Source organism: Geospiza fortis, unplaced genomic scaffold (genome assembly GCF_000277835.1).
Source record: "Geospiza fortis unplaced genomic scaffold, GeoFor_1.0 scaffold134, whole genome shotgun sequence".
Classification (NCBI taxonomy): Eukaryota; Metazoa; Chordata; class Aves; order Passeriformes; family Thraupidae; genus Geospiza; species Geospiza fortis.
In genome coordinates, this window is record NW_005054396.1 from 2,705,764 (window position 1) to 2,727,108 (window position 21,345).

At 39.7% G+C, this 21,345-nt stretch overlaps 1 protein-coding gene across 1 annotated transcript in view; it reads right to left on the reverse strand.

The window, feature by feature from the left end:
- Window positions 1-21,339, reverse strand: part of PCSK2 (proprotein convertase subtilisin/kexin type 2) — a 108,915-nt gene extending 87,576 nt beyond the window's left edge. The window contains exons 1-2 of the mRNA XM_031060937.1: window positions 21,263-21,339; window positions 2,836-2,940 (exon numbers count right to left, since the gene is read on the reverse strand). The gene's annotated coding sequence lies outside the window, so the exon portion shown is untranslated. The remainder of the gene's footprint in view (window positions 1-2,835; window positions 2,941-21,262) is intronic.
- Window positions 21,340-21,345: the final 6 nt, after the last annotated feature.

The following is a 21,345-nucleotide window of genomic DNA, read 5'->3' on the forward strand; positions in this document are numbered from 1 at the left end:
AGAATAGTTCTTGCTGGACTTCTAGAAATTCAATAACATTCAGTTTCCACCCCCTTGACTGCAGTGATGTTTATCACATAACTGCTGTAATGTTTGTAGCACAGCTCCAAACTATTTTGGTTCAAATATACAGTAAATTTTACAGAACAAAGCATTTTGAGCATTTTAAAAGACATGCAGATCATGGAAATGATGCAGTAACCTATTTGCATAGTGCTGTGACATCTGTCTTAGACTCCTGAAAAGCTGACATGGATCCTCAAGGGACTTCCTTGACTAAAAAACATTAATTAATTGAGTGAACATCTGTGCTGCTTTCCAGCTAGTAACTAAAATAAGCTGGGCATTGTAACCTCCTTAAAAGTGAAAAGTATACAGAATAAGTGCAGTCCACTTTCTCTCATTTGGGTAGGGCCAACCAACTTCTTGCAGCAGCATTTACCGTAACAGTTCCTGAGTGATTTTTATAGCCTTGTGGTGGTAGTTTTCCTCCTGGCTAGCCTGAAAACAGGAACATTTTATTCTTGGCTTCACACATTAACATATTAACCATGACAGTGCTGACATTTGTTGCTAAGTAAAATTGATTGTAAATGGTCTAGAAAGCTGCCATTACATTTAGAAATTACTTTTAGAGTTTGAAATTAAGTACTGTCAACACAACTCATGTTTCCTTATACACAAATTTGACAGGAATTTTTATGGCTTCACATAGAAAAGAAGAAGGGAGGTAAAACTAATTTTTAATTGCTCTCAAACTGTATTACATAAATTAACTGACCTATATGGTATCATAAGAGCTCAAGGACTATTCAACAGGACAGGCTAGATGAGAAAATGTCATTTTACACATGGAGATGAAACATTGCTTCATCCCCCTTCCATTTTCCAGTGCAAACCATGAAGTCAGAATTCACCCAGGCTCATCCTTTTCCTCATATTGCAGATATTCTCAGTTATTTAAACACAGCTTTATTCCCTGAAATCAAAGGACGGAGTCACTGATATGCAGTAGCACAATGAGGTGGAGATTTATCAGGAAAAATGAGATTTCATGGCATGTGACAGAAGCCAACTGCAAGTATAGAAACCGGCAAGTATCAGATAACCACAAAAAGGACCATCTCTGAACCAGAAGGCAGATTCACTTAAGCTGCTCTTAATAGCAGTGCAGACACTTAGTCTAGAGGCATCAATGTAAGAGCCAGCCTGGAATTAGTACAGGAGTGCTCAGACATTAGGCTGCAGTGAGAATTGGTGGTTTCCTACAAATATCATAGGCATTTGTTAAATTTTCAGAGACTTACAGAAATATTTATTTCCAAAGAGCACATGGAATGACTCTGCACAGTGACTGTACCCAGCCACTACTTTTCAATGCTCTGAGTTAATTGTGTGCTTTTTCTCTTAAATTTTCTCATGCATTTTCTCATAAGCGACTTAACAAGATTGGGTGGTTCAGAGACAGGAAACAGCTCAGGACATTTGCTTTAGTATCCACTAATTGTAGATTTTCCACAGTGATCTACTTTCTGATCTCTGCTTAGATCAGAAAGTTAAACCAAACTTTCTGATCTAAGCAGTAAACCAAACAGTAAACCAAAAAACGGAAGCCTGTGAATTTCTGTTCAAGGCAGGTTGGACACGTCTCTGCCTCCTAATCCCTCACGTGTATGTTTCTCTTTAGAGAAGGGGACCAGGAAGAGGGACCCTAGAGCACCCAATTATCAGCATCCCGGGATAGAGCAATGGAGCAGGCAGCACCTGGAACCTATCTGGTTCCCTCACATGGCTCTCAATAGAAGTGACCAGCCATGGGCATCCTAATTGGACCTGGAATCTGTTGCTTCACTAGGAATCACTTGAAATTTCTGCAGAAACAGGAAAGTTAAGCTGGGAATTCATTAGATCTTGCTTGCTCTGGTGTCACAACAACAATTATGATCTTATTTTACCTATTTTCCTCTTCTTCTCAAGTGTTTTATTGTCACAGATGTTCCAATAACACAAATCTGGCAATCATATTCTGTCTGGAATAAAATTATTTCCCACTCTTCACAGTGCAGTGAATTGACATCTTAATGATGGATTAAAAAATAATCTATTTGCTGTCATGATATCATTCCGTAGGCTGACCTACTTTCTTTGGGCAGTAAATATACTTTCTGTGCTACCTGGTCCAACTTCAGCCCAGCATCAAACCGGTGCAAAAACTCTGCATATAAGGAAAAAGAATTTGTCAGTGCCAGCTCATAGCTTTCCACAAAAGGGGCCACCTTCTCCTATCTGAGAGGTTTATGCTTCTGAAAACTGAGCAGACCATTCACAGACTGCAAGCAAGAGCCTCTAAAAGAACTACTCAAGTTTGACAGCTTACACTCTCCTAGTAACTGGTGTTTATAGTATTCCCTGATAAGCAAGGAATCTATGGCAGTTGCTAAGAAAGTGCCACCATTGATACCACAAGGTATTCAGAGCTGAATAACCCATGGGTAGCAGGATTCATGGAGGGGACAACCAGGAGATGTACCTCAGATGTCTTCTCCCCACATTACAGAGTGCACAGGGATGTCCTGGAGACTATGGCATTAATGAGTCTTACTGGAGAGAAGACACATCTCAGAGAATGTATGACTACTTCTAACAGTGAAATAAAAATAAAAGCTGAGGCTATTTGGGAAGTGTACGCATACAGAAGCCAGCAAGCTTGAAACAAGCATTGGGGAATAAAACCCATAATCATAGCCATAGATTTGATCATCACCCTGATCACATAAAAAAGCGGTCTGTGTCACAAAGAAAATCTGACAGTGCACATAATGATGAAACACTTACCCTGGAGTCCTTTTCCAGACGAAGCTTGTGTTGAAGGCTGCGTCTTCTCCTGGCTTTAGCAAGACCATTGTGATAAAAAAAGTATCCAGATTCTAAAAAAGGGAGCTGAGGAAGAAGAAAGGAAAAAAAAATAATGGAGCTATTGGTTGTTAATAAGGATGACAAGAAAACTTTTACCTGAGAAGTGATTCAGGAATCTACAACAAGACTTGTGAAGAGTAATACCAAAGAGCCCAAATCATTCCGGAGAATGCCCCTTTTCAGTTATTTTTGAGAAGTGCACCCAGCAGCATTAAAGTTGTTTGCTACAGGTTTACAGTGCGTAACTTCATTTGGATGCACTTAGTACTCTTTCCACCTTACATTTAAGGTCAACAGTGTCAATATTTCTGACAGGCAGCCCAAATCACAAGAGGAAGCATTCCCTATTTCCTGAAAAAGCCAGAATAAAAGAACAAAATTAATTGCAAAAGATTTGAAACTCCAGAGAGCATCTCTCACCAAAAGAGCCTTACATAAATGCTTCGCTGAGCTGCTGTAACATACTCAAACTGACACTGTAAGATGGAAGGCAGAAAGCAAAGAGATTTCCACTTTCAGAAAAATACGATACTTGGGAGTTTCTTCTGAGCACCCTCAAATGGAACACACAAAGCGTATTAGGAAAACAGACAGCTCAGTGTTCAGGTGGGAACAGTGTTCTGCACCTTTAATGTTCAAGATATTTAAGGAGCAAGCAAACACCTCTGGAGGGCTTCCCATTATTAAATGCATTTCTCTCCTCAGGACTGGCAGAGAGCAACTGGAAGGCTCACAGACATTTAGCTTTTAGAAGGCTAAATGACATAGTGTTAGGAGAACATCATTGCATTTCCAGCACTTAATTAGGAAGCTCCACTTGAATCTCAAGTGATCAGTTCTTTCCCCATTTGAACTTATTAGGTACATTCTAGTTGAACATTTAAATCTAAGCAACTAACTGCACATTTTTAAACTAAGCTAGTCCTTGTAAAAGTTGAAAAAATGGTTAGGAAGTTACACATTAATGCTATGAATACTTCAACTTTAAAGGTTTGACTACCATGCCTGTAAAATACCTTTCTAAAAGAGATATTCTAGAACAGCTATGACAGCCTGTTCCTTTCCTTTTTATTATCTGTACTTCATGATAACATAAACATCTTAGCAGGAGTTCAAAGTTCTTTACTGAAATACCAAGGCTGATGTCTAGATAGAAAAAATGTTGAGAAAACCTGGCTGAATACAGGTAGCAGCATCATGCTGCCATAAAAGAGATTCTGTTCCTGTATACACATATATACAATGCATAAATATAAATTACCTTCTACGAAATTACCTCCTGTTTCAGTCAATCTATCACGATATGTGGTACACTTCCACAAACATAGTTTACTATACATGGAAAGCAGTGCGGAAATAGAAGATAGTGAATTCTGAAAGTCTAAAATCTGCTAATTCCAAAAATGAGTAGGCAAGTTTGGATTTTCTTTTTCTTCAAAGTACTTCTTTATGTTAATTGAAACATTTACTATCAATGAAATGAAAGCATTTCATTTTCATGTTAAAATTCCATTCTGTATGATATATACGCATGAAGTAACTTAAAAAAAATCAAAGCATTCTGTTCTGATAAAAAGACCTCTTTTAAAGTGTTTATAAAAGGTTAAGGAGATTTCATCAAAATCATTATGGTTCTCTGGAGCTGATCTGCATGGCTGACTGGAAAGCTTTTCTGGGTGAATAATCAGAGTATTTAGCTTCAGCTCCACACACTTGTGAAAAATACAACAGCTGAGGTAGAAGGAGAAAGAAGACTATGAAAGCTCACAGTAAAGGCCACCAAAGTCTCCTGCACTTTGTACATATCCTCAGAGTCAGAGCTATGGAAGTTCAAATTCCGTCTGGGTTTAGGTAACTCTTTTAAAAAGCAGATTTACATTTAAACTTGTATCTGACATCTTTACCAACTGGGTGATCAGGTATTTACATAATCCAGAGTTTGGTAATAGTTCTGGCTCTCCAGGAAAAGGCCCTTCCCCCACACTTAATACATTACTCTATGCCTCAAAAACACGCAGGGGAAAAAAAAATCAAAACAGGCAGATTACAAGTTACAGCTTGAATACCATCCTTTGCTGTCTGTGGCCCAATTAGCCTTCTAATTCTCTCCATTAAATCAGGCTACTTTTCTTCCTTTTATTTTAGTATCAAACATTAAAATCAAATCCAGTCAAATATTGATCTTGATGTTCTTCCTTTAAGGATTAGGCTAAGCAATTCTGAACATATCTGGAAATATATAATAACAGATATTTGCTGTTCATTTTCCATATAAGGTTAGTTTCTAATACCTCTTAGCACAAAGCAATATTGCATATAGTAACCTTTTAAAGCTGGTATATTCAAGTTTGACCATAAGCAATTACAATTAGTATAACAATGACCAGATTTAGGGACAAAGTAATAAGATTGACTAAGATTATTCCACTCTTTCCACAGTTATCCCAGTAATCTTTGAGGAACTTGGATATTTTACGTTTCACATGGTTTTTCACACCAGATCAATTAAACCCAGAGGGAGACACCTAGGAAGGCAGCTCAGTAAGGCAATAACTGAAAGACAGTGATCCAGCACTGGTGATTGTGAATAAGTAATAGCAGAAACCAAGCAATTTTCAGGAAAAATCTAAACCCTGCAGTAAATCCTTGAAATCAATGAACATACATTTGGGAGAAATCAGACACCAGGGAAAGGGCCTAAAATGTCAAGCTTTGAAGAGGGTTTTGCACTGAGATCTGTGAATACAAGAAATGATTGAAACTTCCAATTCTGAGGGACTCCTGCTACCAGGCCAGTAACTTATTGGTCCCAACCAAATGGAGGACACAGGCAGCTCACAGGAGGATTTACATTCCCACTATCAGCTACTCCAGGAAGTGTCTTTTGATTTGGAGCTATAGCAAAAGAGCAAATAGTGAAATGAACAGTGCAAATACTGATATGAAATTAAAACAGATCTCCTGTACATAAAGAGTTTGAAGTGTCATCAACAGTATCTGCTCTATAATATTGTAGCTGTAAAGCTGGAATTGTTATGGAGTAAAATTACTATTCTGGCAGCAGCAGGCTCAGCATGTAACATGGAACAATAATGCACTCAACCTGGTGGCTCAGGTTCTTTTTGTAAGACAAAAGCAAAGCTTTCTGCCCTCAAAAAAAATTAGCAATTAAGTAAGATAACTAATTACTGGAAAGCACTTTAACATTCAAGTGAGGAGGATTATTTAGAAATAGACCTAGTTATTGCCTTGATGCATAAATATTGTCCATTACAAGGCACGACTGCCAGAATCTCAGGAATTACAAGCACTTCATTACTTGCAATATTTGTATAACAGTACTGGTGGAAAATACATATAAGCAAAACCAGAATCACAAATACAAAACAGTAAATAGAGCAAAACATTTTATATCCACCTGTCTCCTTCTTTCTTCATATTTGCAGTCTCCTTGTGGTTATTAATAACACTTTCTGGAGCAAAAATGAAAATGTCTTTAACCCTCTTCCTGAAGGATGTGGACCAGAAAATAACTTTTAAAAATTCAGTGATCAACTAAATGCAGCAAAGAAAAACTCTTTCAGTGGAAGAGGCTTAACTGAAATCAAAATAGACTTGATGATCTTAGGTTCTTTTCCAACCTTAACAATCCATGATTCTATGAAGATTGCCAAGATGCACCATGTGGTATAGAAAGAAGCAGGAAAAGTTTCAAATTGTCCACAGTTTTAGCACCAATACATCTGAGGTATCTTAGCTGACCTCAGGCTACTGCTGAATCACAGAGGTTGAGGTGTTAATTATTTCTGAAATAAAAATGAGTAAGTTAAAATCATGGTTCTCAACCATTTTGCACTTTCCTCCTTACAGTCTTTCCCCAGAAAGAAAAGGGAGTGACTCTGTGCTGCCCTAGATGCCACTGCTGGGAAGATGTGCTGTAAACATGCAGCTACAATTCTTCCCTGCCAGGCCCAAGCATTGCTCCTGAGATGCCATTCCCTGGTACAAAAAGAGAGAAAAAGACAGTCCACTGCTGAGCCCTCAACTGCTCTGAGAAGGAAAAATCAGGTATAAAGTAGCCTGAGAGACACTGAGGATGATCTAGGATGGGGCAGCACACAGAGATAGTTCCCCAGAACTGATGGTTCCCATCCCATCTTGTCTACTTGACAAAATCAAATTGCTCTTCTTTCTTGGTCTTGCCTTGAACAATATGCACAGTGACACCAGTTGCAGTTTTGCCTGCCACAAAGCAAAGAAAATTAATATCAGCTGCAAAGCAGTGCAGAAGTTTAAAGAAAAGCCACAGAAAGACTAAAATCAGATACTGTTCCTCATTCTAAAACTGCAGTGAGACCACCTTGAGCAGAGCTAACACAGAAAACAAGCATCAGCATCTCCTGACCAGAAAAGCCCATCTAGCAAAGGTATTATGAATCAGCAATAAATTTTTAAGAAAATTCCCAAGTCGAATTAAGCTGCCAGTGGCATCAATATTTTATCTGGCTCTCTGGGAGAGATCCAGCATTCACTGTCTGTCACTAGTTTTAAGAGGTAATATAGAATACAAAAAAAAAGATGAACATTGGTTCCAAGGCTTATCTTTAATATAAAATTTTACTGGCTCCTTGTCTTTAACATTGCATTTTATTGGCTCACTACAGAGCTCTACATACATTATGGTGCCCACAAAAAGCTTAAGAACAACCTGGATTGCCCCCTCTTTATTTTAATGGGAACTACCTCTGCCCAGCCTTCCCATACTGCCTTTCACACTGATGCAGAATACCTACAGCACTCTGCTAACTTACGTGCATCATTTCCAATGATTTCTCCCCAATACTGTAATATTCTAAAATCAGTTTACTTTAATCTTTTGTTAAGGTTCCTCTCCCAAATTACTAATGGGGACAATAGTCTGCAACAACTTTCTTTTGAGCAAAATCATTTATAAATACAAGAAGGGCAATTTATAGCAAGTTATCACCTTCTTTGGTCACCAAAATAAGCATAAATGGATCTGTCAGTGAATGCCATTGACAGAAAGTACTCATTCAGCCAGGCTGACAAAGACCCTCCTCAGAGCTCCTTGCCTGCCTTAGTATGAATATGTGGCCATGGATGTGAGAGTTCAAACAAACACTGGTGCTAAAGGAAAAAAATATATACCCATCCCCCAAATAATAATTTAATATTTTTCTTTTTTTAAAGAAGTATTACACAAAACATTTCTCCCCATAGAGTCCAAGCACCGCCCAAGCATCCCTCCTGACTCTGAAAGGAACCATAAATCGGCATAGGTGAGCTCCTTCATCCCATTACTGCTCAGTAATTACACCAACAGAAAATATGACCTAAACCCAGTACAAATAAATGTATTTGGAGCCTTTGCGGGCCCACACACCTTCAGTTACCATTGTAAGTGAAGTACAACAAAGTATCTCACAGTAGAAATTAGAAACCTTTTTGAAACCTTTTCATCCCAGTTTCATCAAATGCACTGAGGATGCTTATAAATATTCAATAATAATTTTTAAACTCTCTTGCTCTAATTTTCCTCCACCCCAATTAGCATTAGAAATCATTTCACCTTTAAATACACAGATGGGAGCTAAGTCTGAAGTCAAAAACACTCACTCACTTTAGGGATAAGGGCCATGTAAGAGAAGAGCCAGCTAGAAACATAGGCGGTCTCAGGCACCAAAATGACACAGAACAAAGCACAAACATGAAAGGATTAATGCAAACATTGGTAGAGAAATGTGAAATAGCACAGAGGACTAAAGCTGCACCAGAGATCACTCAACAAGAAATCCAGTCTACTGTGTCCCCACGGCCCCAGGCAAGGATTCAGACTTGCTCATTTGTGTGCTATAATTATGCTGAAGGCACAAAATAAGGATTTCCATTGGAACCAGGGCTCTGCACAACCTCCAAACAGCCCCAAGGACTGGCACAGTCAGGCCCAGGTCTGAGTGCTATGATTCAGTCTTCCGGCTCAGTTCTCCTTGTACCTGTGTCCTAGCCAGCTGCCTCCACCAAAGTCTAATTTGTTTCTCTTGGCAAATCTGGCAGGTGGAGGTGTTATAGCCGTAGCTTCAACACTTCAGAAGGTACATTTCGTATGAAAACATCATAAGATCATCCTTGTGAAATCAACTTAGTAACACAAAGTGAAATTTTCTCTTACAAATTAATTCATAAATGTCTGTCTTAGACATTTTCATGTGTTTTTAGCTCTGTTTCATATAAATATCCAACCATCTCTTAAAGGAATCAGCAACTGGTGGTGGGAGTAAGAAGGGACCAAGACTAAGTAGCGAGATACAAAATTCAATGGTAATATTTTAACACACATGATAACAAGGCCACCTGCTACTGTTATTTAGAATAGTGGTTATTCTGTAAGAACACAGCAACGCTGCTTAGCAAGTTCTATATTACATCCTCTCAAGCCAGCAGAAGACATTTCCAATGGTTTCTCAAAGGTTTCCTCACCTCCACAGCAAAATATTTTCTCCTCTAGAAACAGTATAAAGTCAAAAGTGATGTCCAAAGAATTTGTAGAATATGTAGCTTAGGATTTTATTTTATCCAAAATGATAAAACAAAGCCTTTTGTCTAGTCCCTCTTGCATGCAGCAAGAACAAGGTTAAACAGTCTCCTCAATAGCTGGACATGAGGTGTCTAATAAAAACCTGGAAGTAAATGGAAGAAACTTAACCGGTTGTGGACTGCGTTTACACTTACATGTCCAATCTGTCCACATGGAATTCATCTGAATGCCCTGCACAATTCATGGCAAAGAGAGACCCTTTCAAAGCATGATCCATTTCACTTCTCTGAGGTGGCCATGTTAGAATACAAGCAGAGCTGAGCCCCAGGAGCTCTTTCACTCCGAAGTCTGTAAGAGAAGCACTGCTGTTCAGCTGGATCAATTCTGATGTTCAGTGGCTACTGTCATTTTCTCATCAGTTTTGTTGTTCGATTACCCCACCTAGTGCCTCCAAGCACTTACAAAACATCGCTCCATAGGTTTGGTTACAAGTTTGTGATATTAGGAATTTGATCTGCAATTGAATGAATCACACAGGTGTAAGGTTTTACTGTATCTGTATCACTGTTAAGTTTGTCACTGAAGAGCTCCATCCTGCAAGCACATCAAGTCATACAAGTCATCAGTGACAATACTCTGGATTTGCTGATAGTTTTATCAGTGAATTGGAGAAGTAATTTGACACTTTAAAAATGGTTATTCTACTTTATGGGAATGGATCTATGCAGTTTAGAGAGTTTTATCTGTTACTCCCCAGTAACTGTAAACACCATTATCAAGTCTACCACATGCCCTGTGGGAAGCAGGATACTTCCCAGATTTTGAGGAGAATGTTGCTTATACACTAGACCTCAAATTGGACTGTCTGGGTTAATCCAGTTTGTCATTACCAGGAGTAGGTGATTATTATTGTTTGGCTGACGGGCTGAAGTAAAGGCTGAACAATCATCATTATGTCCTCTTACATAAACGGGGTGGCTGTGGGTGTGTGAGGAAGAAGAGCACCTCAGTCAAGCCCTGGGCACCAGAAAAAATTCTGGAGTTCAGCACCAAAAAAGTCACTGGGAGCATCTACCAACTGTGTTGTCATTTTTAGCAGCAACAAACAACCACTGGGAAAAGGAGGAAACCTCTCCAATCATTCAGCTACACAATTCCATTACAACCACACAAAGATCAGATAAACACACACATCATTTAGAATAATTAAGTAAATAAGATTACATAAGAAGGTGAATCAATTAAATTTCCTTAGAGCAAGTATGTGTTACACATATTTTTTCTACACAAATTGGGAGAATTTTACCATCCCATTGAAACAAAACAAAAACACTTCCACCCAATAAAAACAAAACAAAACAATAACAAAGGAATAACACAAAATAGAATAAACAAACACACACACCCCCAAACCTAAACAAACAAAAATGAGAAAAGAAGACAAACAGAAATAAGACTCCAGACATTCTTTAGAGACAATTAGTCAGTACTTGACCCAGTTAATTAACCATAACTCATTTAGTCTGAGGCAGTCATGCTGTAAGAATAAAGGGAGGAAAAAGGATGGTAATCCAGAAGTGGTTTTGCCAGTTCTACATTTTATTAACAAAGATGAATAAAATTTTGGCTCTAAGTACCTGTCTCCTGCTTGGAGCGATGGAGCTCCCCAAGGTATCCTGTCACTTTTTTGATATTCTGCTGTGTTTTCAAAGCATCTCTCAAGATGTTAATATTCTGTGTAAGTTTTCACACCTCAAACGACCTTCTCTCCAAGATCATTAAACCCATGACCATTTCTTTTGCTATTTCCCTCTCTGCTCTTGCTTCACATGGTACCAACTCTGCTCTAGGACAGAGCCAGAACTAAATTTCCAAAGAGATCAGTTTCAGTATCTTCTTATATTAGGAGAATCTTAGGCAATTAGAGCAGTAACATTCTTATTTCGGTTGCCTCCCATGCAAAATGGCATATTCCTATAAGTACTAGTTTAGTTATTTTATTTATTGATAGGATTCACTTAATGTTTGCAGAGCATTACAGACTGTGATATGAAACTCTTAAATGTAAAATGCCAAGTGCCATTGCAAACATATATTAATGAGTATATCTGCACATGTAATATATCTGTGAGAAATCAGGCACCTCTTTAACAACAAATATTTGTTAAAGGTTGTAATATATTTAAGCAATATAAGACAGAAATCTCTTCTTCCTAACAGTATATCTTCCTTAGAGAAAACTCATAAAAAACATTTTGATTCAGTTAAGAGTCTGCAAATTTAAATGGCTATGGTATGCCTCTGAGATAGATCAATATTGTTGACAGCAATTAGCACTGCTTATAAAAGGCTACTTTGCTTCACTCCTGATTTACAGCCAGCCCATCTCTCCTTTTAAGCATGCAACCAAGCAGGCTGACTACTATAGTCACACAGGAGCCAGGTGTCACATCAGCTTCAGAAACACAGAGATAGAAGCCATGAGCTAAAGTTTGCTATTTAAAAAACAACATTCAGATGCAGCGTGCCCCAGACACCAAATGCCAGTACTTAAACCTCATCGATGAAGAAGGGGAAAGACGTTGCAAAACACTGAGATCCTGATTTCCAGTAAGGCATTTGGGCATTATTTTTAAGTCTACGTCCATGTAACCAAGTGGCTACATAAACATTTGTGCAAGTGCTTAGCTCATGCAGCATCTAAAAGCAGAGTCAGTAACTTAAGCTTGAATAAAGTCGAGTGATAAGAACAACTCAGAGCAAAATTAGTTGGTTACTGATAAGAGTTACTCAAGAAGGCACAGATTATGTGAATTACTCTAATGCAAAGATGCTAGCTCTCACTGACACTTTAACAAGATCTGATCACTCTTGCAATTCAAAACCTTTACTCTTTCCTTTTTACTTCGTGTCTGTTTAATGCTAGGCTGCCACGGAAGAGCCAATAGACAGAAAGTGCTTCGCAGAGAAGTTTCTGTTATTACACCACACTGAAAAAGTCTTCCAGTTGCCAGAGAAGCAGACAGATCCTTCAGAAAAATATGTGCTTTATGGGAGAGAAGTCCATGGGTTAGAAACAAAACTGCAGCATTAAAGGACAGAAGGACAGGAGGGTCACACTGTTTCTCTTTTTTTTTTTTTAACATAAGGTAGTGTGCTTGAGAAAAGCAGGAGAAGGAAGTCTCAAGAAAAACATTTTCAGCAGAGCCAAGAAAAGGAAACATTTTGGAACACTGCTGTTTTCCTTATTTTTGTAAAGTTTCTTGATTCTGCTAGGAGGAAGTCACAGACACTAGCCTCACTACCACAAGATAAGGTCAGAGGCAAATCCTTTACTCACACCACCACAACCTGGAGAGAGCTCCTGTTGACTGTTGACAAAAAAGCATAATGGTCACTTCACAACAAGGAGCAGCTGCTCTGAATGGGATCAAGAGCTCTGTGGTAGACAGAAGAAAAAAAGGATGACTTAAACCCAGCAATACTGATGAGAAAGGAAAGAAAACAGCAACACCCAACACCACCCCTTATCCTTCCTCCCAGGGCCTCCCTCACTGACCTTTCAAGTACCTGTGAATTAAGTCTTTTACTGCCAATTAATAAATGATGGAAGTCTATTGCTGGCAGAAATTGTTTTCAGTTCACCATGTGCTTGTATGTTATCTTGCTCCTATGACATTAGTCAAGCAAGAAAAATGTAGGAAAGGAAAATTTTAATTAATCACTCAGCGTTTCAGCCTTTAGAGCCTGAAAAACTGGCTTCTCTAGCGAGGTATAATATATTTAACATGAATAATAACTGTTCAGATATAACGGGGGGAAAGGGATTTTACAGAATCACATTGAGTGTTTTAGTCTTCATCAAAAGAAAGAAAAATATCCACTTGCTTTCCTGACATGGTTGTATTCTGAAGTATATCTTAATTGTAGGAGAAACTGAATGGTTTTACAGTTAAGAGATGAAAAGTACATTTGCCTGTGAAGTTTGGGGATTTAAATGGCAATATAAAAACTAAAATATGGAAATGCTGTCAAGATGATGATGTCATAATCCACAACCATCATTCCATCAATGTTAGCAGCCAATTCTCCCAAATGTGCAAATGTTCCAGTTCTGATTTTTAATACTTCACTCAAATTCGGAACTGCCAGTTCCACTTTACAACTGGCTCTAAGTAACTTCTAAATAGCTAAGTTCAACTGAAACACCGTTCTAAAATTAATTGATACAGGGAAGCATAAAGTCCCCATGGGACTGATGGGAATCCAACACAGTATCACAGAATTTCTAGGTTGGAAGAGACCTTTAAGATCATCGAGTCCAACCCATCTTCTAACACCTCAACTAGATCATGGCACCAAGTGCCAGATCCAGTCTTTTTTTAAACACATCAAGGGATGGTGACTCCACCACCTCCCTGGGTAGATGATTCCAGTATTTGATCACTCTTTCTGTGAAAAACTTCCTCCTTAATTCTAGCCTGTATCTCCCTTGGCGCAGTTTGAGACTGTGTCCTCTTGTTCTGTCTGTTGTTGCCCGGAGAAAGAGACCGACGCCCAGCTCACCACAGCCACCCTTCAGGAAGTTGAAGAGAGTGATAAGGTCACCTCTGAGTCTCCTTTTCTCCAGGCTGAACAACCCCAGCCCCCTCAGTCGTTCTTCATATGGCTTGTGTTCCAAGCCCCTCACCAGCCTCGTTGCTCTTCTTTGGACACGCTCAAGCATCTCAACGTCCCTCCTAAACTGAGGGGCCCAGAATCGGACGCAACACTCAAGGTGTGGCCTCACCAGTGCCAAGTACAGGGGAAGAATGACCTCCCTGCTCCTGCTGGCCACACCATTCCTGATACTGGCCAGGATGCCATTGGCCTTCTTGGCCACCTGGGCACACTGCTGGCTCATGTTCAGCCGACTGTCAACCAGCACCCCCAGGTAACAGTCATGGTTATAGCTAATTCACCATATTTGGCTGCAGCTAAAAGCCTTAAAAAGAAGCTTTTGCTGCCCTTGGTGTTGCACAGTAGGTGACAGAGACAGTACTCACCCACAGAGCAGATTTCAGAATCACACTCCTCCATTTCACTGGCTTTTCATAAAAATGAGTAGGTAGAAAGAAGGATCCTTTGTCATCAGGAAAGGGAAGGCTATATTCCACCTCTTTTACTATGCATACAAGGAAGACTTACCTCTTTGGCTCTAGTTTTGTATCCAACAATCATCTGAAATAGCAAATTTCTCTACTTAATAATATTATTTAAATATATATTTGCTGTGTTTCAGGTTTTCATAGATTGATTCTTTGGATAAAACTGCTTTGACATATTACCATCTTATTAATCTCGTAAGCAAATAATTTAGTTCAGTCATGTGTATCTGGGATACATGTGCCAACTGGTTTGATGTAAACACTGAGGTCAATATTACTATTTGCTTTCCGTGGACAAAGTAGCTAAGAATGTAACATTTCCACAGAAGTCTTGTTTAAGAAGGTAGGTAATAACAGGACAATGTCCCAGTTCACTCCTTGTGAAAGAGCTGTTACTACCCAATTTATTTATTTATAATCACAGTGTATAAATGGAGAGAGTAGCCAAGCTGATAATTTCTTTTTAAGTCCAAGCTCCTGCTACTTGCTGAACAGAGCCAGCACAGCTGAGTTACACTGCTGAGCTACTGTCATAAATCTATGACCAAATTGTACTTCACACTGCATGATAACTGTGCGTCATGGCTACTCAGAACTTCACAAAGTACACACTGAATGCAGCTCTCTCTGGGATGCCGCTGTCACAAAACATGGCCTGAGTCTGCTGCGCTGAAATTAAATTTCTATTTTAGTAGCACAGGGTTTGCCTTTTCAATGAACTCATGAGAGTTAAATGCAGAGTTTGCCTTGATTTACAAGAGCAACACACTAGATTTTGACAAATACTTGAGCAGTTCAGCTTCCTCCCACCAGAGGCTATGGATGGATGGAAGTGTTGAGCTGCTCACTGCAATATTTATAGCCGCCATGCAGCAGCATCCTGTAGAGACCTGACCCATTTAATTATCTGAAAAAGTTGAAAGAAATAAAAAGAACAGGGTTTCTGATGACTGGAATAACATTGCAGGACAAAGGTAAATTTTACATCTATTAACAGCACTGAATTTGCTACTACCGCTCACACAGAAACTACCCACCCGTTCTGTGGACTGGACCTGCACAAAAGGGTTTCTCAGCTATAATATTTTAGTAAGAACTGGCATAATTTATCATTAATTTTAACAATTTGGCTTGATTTCCAGCTCACAGAATATTCTGTGACCATGGACATTTCTCAGAACTTACTAATGGAAACTATCTACCAGATAAATTCTACCTATGCTTTGGAAACTACTTTGCAACTGGTTTATTACAAGCCCTTGAAACTTGAGTTGCATTTCTCAATTTTAACTGAACTACTCCATTGATGGATGAGGTTAAGGGTCATATGCAAACTTCTATTTAGCTGCACTAAGCAGTAACTAGTACCAGCATAACTACTCCAGGGAGTCAAGAAGCTCTTCTGTTGCTGTTGCTTTTGCTTGGTTTTCTTTGTTTGTTTGTTTGAAATCAACATGGTTTTCTTGTTAAAAGCTCCAATGGAAATTAAATTTCTGTTAATATTGTTCTGACTTCGAATGAGTAAAACATGTCAGTACTCCTACACTGATAGCAACAGCACTGCAATTGCGTTTGTTTCCCCACTTTAACCACATCAGTATAGTTACAGCAGTAAAAGTTTTCCTAAGAGTTGGCAGGATCTTATATCTTGTCATCTCGCATGTTATGTGAAGAAGATAGAAGGCTATCTTTCACCTTCACACAACAGCTGGATTTTCAAAAAGATAACAAAAATTCAAACACCTCTGTCCTTTTCTGAAGGAGACAAGCAGCAGACCCAGTCTCTGGGACCATTTGCCTGCTAATAAACAAATGCCAAGCACGCCCAGCACTCTGGGCTAGACGGCAGGAGATCAATTAGTACACAGCATGTTCCGGTATGCTGGGATCACAGCATTCAGGGAATGCTGTCTACTTCCTACAGGTTTTCTCCTTGACACTGGCAAAACTAAATGTATTGTAAATGAAAACCAATAATTGCACATTTCCCCATTGGGCTGCAGCATTAAAAAAAAAAAAGTGTAAAAAGAACTGCACTTGTGATGCAGTTCCTGGGTCTCTACCACATGTCCACATGTTCTGTTTTGCAAATGGGTCCAAACAATATGGAATAAATAAAATTATAAATGCAGGCAGCTTTATAAACTGAGAGAATTCCATAACTCTGTTTACTGAGCTGTAGTTCAGGAAAAAAAACAAAAATCTGTAAAGGTAAGGTTTAATCGGCACGTTTTGCTAAGAAACAACTACGCCACGTATTCAAAACAGTAAATGAAGCAATTACAGTGGGGATTTACCGTAGGGGAGACTAACCCGATTGTTTTACACTCAAAGAAGTGTAAAATCTGACAAGGCAACTATTTTATAGTTCAAACAGAACACACCACCAGCAAATAGTCTGAGTCTCTGGTAGAGAAGGAGAAACTGGGTTAGGGATGTGCTTGAGTCTGTGATTTACAGATCTTCTTGATAATTTACAGCTTTCATGTGCATAACTGACTACATTTAAGTAACAGGAATTTTTTTTTGTTTGTTCCAAGTTAGCTAGTGGTTACTTCTGGAGTTGTTTATGTATCCAAGGCAAAACACAAAATATTAAAGTATTAAAAAAAAAAAAAAAGAATAAGCAAACACCTATTTTCCACATTTAGAGGTTGATCTGCACAGGAGGGCATTTTAAGGTTTTAGTAGGTGCATCCCAGGATGAAATGTTCAGGATCCCTGACAGAAATCCCAGCAAAGTGCTCTCAAGGCTGTGAACTCATTATTCTGCCTCTTGGTCTGCCTTCTACACCACATCAACTCCCACCTCACAGGCTCCCTGCCTAAATGCAGGGAAGGGGGTTGTGCTGCAGTAAGAAATATAGCTTCTTTATCTGTATTTATGCAAGGTAAAGAAAAAAAAAAAAACAAAACAAAAACACACCAAAAAAAAAAAAAAAAAAACAAACCAAAAACAAATTAACAAACCTGAACGCTCGCAGTGTTTAATCACGAAATTACTGGTTGGTTCCACAAAGCCTGGTCCTCAACCAGCAGTCTTCTAAGCAAAAAACAGCAAGCAAAGCAGTCACAGCTGTGAGAGGTAAAGACTGAGTTTTGCAAGATTTAGAGGGATAAGGAATCAGGTGATACAAGGTAAAAATAGACCAGCTTTAGGCAACATAAACATAAAATTCTCCACGTTTTCAAATTCATGTTTGGTTCTTATTTTAAAATCTGGGGCCACTAGCTGTTTAAAATCCTGTCAAAACCTCAATGCAAAATATTTAGCCTTTTAGATATGTTAGCATTTTGTGGACTCTCTCAGTCTCGCTGTTGTTGATGAAATGGAAAGAGATGCCTAAACTCTGATCTCCAAATAGAAGACCTTTCTAAATGCATCTTCCACTTCTCCTTGTTAGAAATTAATTGAAATTTGCAAGGCAAGATCAGAAAGCAGCTTTTGTCAGCCTGCATTAATAAATGTATTCTGGTAACAACCACGCCAAGAGGCAAATAAATCATACGGGGGGGGGGGGGGGGCAGGGGGGAATCAATCAAAACCAAAAACTTGTTCTTTTTGCAGTTCTTACAATATTAGGGGAGCATTCTCACAATTCCTGAATGCTCAGAGATGGTAAGACTAACCATTTTAAGAAAAAGTATGTTTTATCACAGTACCTGTTTCACCAGAAATACATAGAATCAATTTTAGCAGGTAAAAATGGACTGAAAAATTGCAAATATTAAAATAAGAATCAAAGAGCAGAATCAGCATTAGAAAGATGTCTGTATTCAGGATTAATTCAGGGAAGATTAAAGAAAAACTGACTACTCTTTTTGACATGTTAGGACCCTAGACCTAAACAAAAGCACCTGTTTATCTAAGTACCAAGCCCTTCTCAATCAACTTACCAAGCACTGAATTTAAAGCCCACATTTAGCCTACCTGACATCTTGTAGGGGTTTCAGAATGATGGAGCACGGCCAAAGAATAAATTAGAAAGCACATCATGCAATCCGTAACGTTAATCTTAAAGGCAATGCTTTCTCATGTATTTCTACAGAAATCTGCTGTTAAGTAAACGTAGTATGCACTTGCTCAGAGATTCCTTGTTACTGGGGGAAAAAAATGCACTAAAATACATAATTTAAAAACCAGCTCCCATAAAATCATGTTAAAAGAGATCTGTGATACCCTAAAGGCATAAAAGGAATCTTTCTCATATGCATCTTAAATTCACACACATTAAAAAAGAAGAATCTGCTCTTGTGTTCCTACACTGCACTGAAACAAAGGTGATTATTTTCAGACCATGGCTCCTCTCCAATATGGGCAAAGTTAACTGGATTTGTTTTAAGTAACTGAATATATCATCCTAACAGCATGTGTCATTGAAGTAGCTAAAAGACCACTTCTCTTGGTGATGTAATTTGGGAGTGGGGGGGGGTGTGCTGGTATTTTTTGAAAATTTCATTAGACAGCATATCTACACATAGTAGTTTCCCTCGAGAGCTTCCCACTAACAGCTCTACGCTTCTCTTCATGACCACGTTCAACTTCCTGCACTGTCGATATCACCATGAAAGCTGTCTGCAGACTGCAGGCTGCTAGACAAGCCTGACAATAGCAAAGCAGAGAGAAGATTCCTCAGCTGAAGAGTACTGAAGAGCCACTGGCATAAATGATACATGCTTCTATTGGCAGCCAATTATCACCACGCAAACCCTGTTTAGAATAGAGATTGCTATCAATCTCTCACGGATTTGGGTGTGATATCAATCTCACACCCAAACCCTACCAACTTTTCCCCTTCCCTAAAATTACTGCCTTGCAGAAAGCAGAGTGCTATTTCCTCTTACAGCTGGGGAGGAGGGGTGGCAAGCTTACTGGCTTTTCAGAGACTGGCATAGTATAACCAGAAAACTTCACACAGTATGTGCTGAGTGCAGGACCCATTGCAATCACCTGCTGCCCCACGCCATGAGCACACACACACATCACACTATGGCTTTGCTGGGCTTCATTCCTAGAGACACCCATGTCCACAGCGTCCCCGTAGTGAGTCCTGGAAAACAGGTACTCTCTCTCCTCTTGCACACTCAAGGGACTTCCCTCCAGCTCAGGTGAGCTACAAGGCTGATTTCCATGTAGAAACTGTATGTCTCCTAATGGGGGTGAGGCATCCTGGAGACAAGCATGGTAGAGGGGAGAGGATTCGAACAGCCCAGAAGCTGCATTTCTCCATCCTACAAAATCCTCTCTCTCTTCCTGTCTCTTCCCCACTTGGACCACAGGATCATTTGAAAGCACCTAGCAAAAGTCATAAGAAATTGATCTAGGCAGGAACATACCTCATAAGGCCTTATCAGTCAGATAACCCCAGGAGAGGATGAAGGGAGCACAACCAGGAAGAGACTAGAAAAGGAAAACTATTAACCAAAAAGCTGTATCTAAATCTCATATAACAAAACCTAATGCACACAATGAATCCTTTCCCAAATGGATCAGCAGCTGTCACTATCACGACAAGTCTGTGTGCCTAAAACAAAAGCATCTTATCAGAGCAGGAATTAGCTGTGGTCACAGCAACAATGATCTTGTCCTCATTTCTCTAAGAAGCTCCCACTGGAGTTGAAACGAGGCAACCTGAGGGACGAAGTCTCACTTGATATGTTTTTTAATTTTAATTTTTAAATCAAGGCTTAAAGCCATTTCACTCATTCAAGTTCAGGGTGGTATTATCATTCATTTCCTTGGATGCAGGACCAGGCTGTCATTGTATAACTGCCAGGAAAAGAAAAAAACCAAACAAGCAGCAGCAACACTCACAGCCCACTTTCCTTTCGCACCCCTCTAAGCAAGTCTGCCAGGAACTGTAATGACCAGGGCACTCTATCAGCCTCTCCCTGTTTTCACACCAGGTCTTACTGTATCCTAAAATATTCAGAGGTCTAATTATTACTTGAATGGGAGAGATTTCTAGCACAGGTGGACACTCTAGGAGCCAGGAGGGGACCTGTCACTCTGGCTACACTTGATTTCCTAGAACCTCAGGAGCAAAAACAACGTCCAATGGCAATTGAAGTTTCCCAACTTACATTTTTAGTGAAAAACATTCACACTTATCATGGGGTCATCCTATTTCTCTAGGAGAATAATAAGAGTATTAAGAAGCCCTAAAGAAGCACCAGCATCAAAAATTGAGTGTCAAAACCCCTATGAAATCTTCTACTCAGATTGTGTGCAGGCTTCTCCATGGAGATGAGTCTTTCCTTTTCCCGTAGGTGCTCCAAGCCCTTCCAGGCGCGCTCGGGAAGCCCTAGGTGGCAGCCCCAGCCCCGCAGGACGGGAGCTTCTCTAAGGCAGGATGTTTACATAGTAAGTCAAAAGGCACGGAGTTACCAAGTGGGAAACTCCGCTCTCCCTCCAAGATAACCACCCTGCTGAGCCAATGTCGAGGAGCACTTGCAATTGCTCTTGCCACCGCTATTCCTCAAAGCCTATCGAGAAGCAAGAATCCCTTCCCGCAGGTGAGGAGCGGCCAGAACCGCGCCAAGGCCAGCCCTGCGCCGCAGGCATGCCCACAGCACGACACTGCATGCCCCGAGCCCAACGTGAAGGGCATCGCAGAGCTCCGACCCTGCGCGGGGGGCTTACCTTCCGCACCCCACCGAAGCCGTGCTCCGCCGCTACCCGCTCGGCCTCCGCCTGGTCCCCGTCGTGCCGCTCCACCAAGAAAT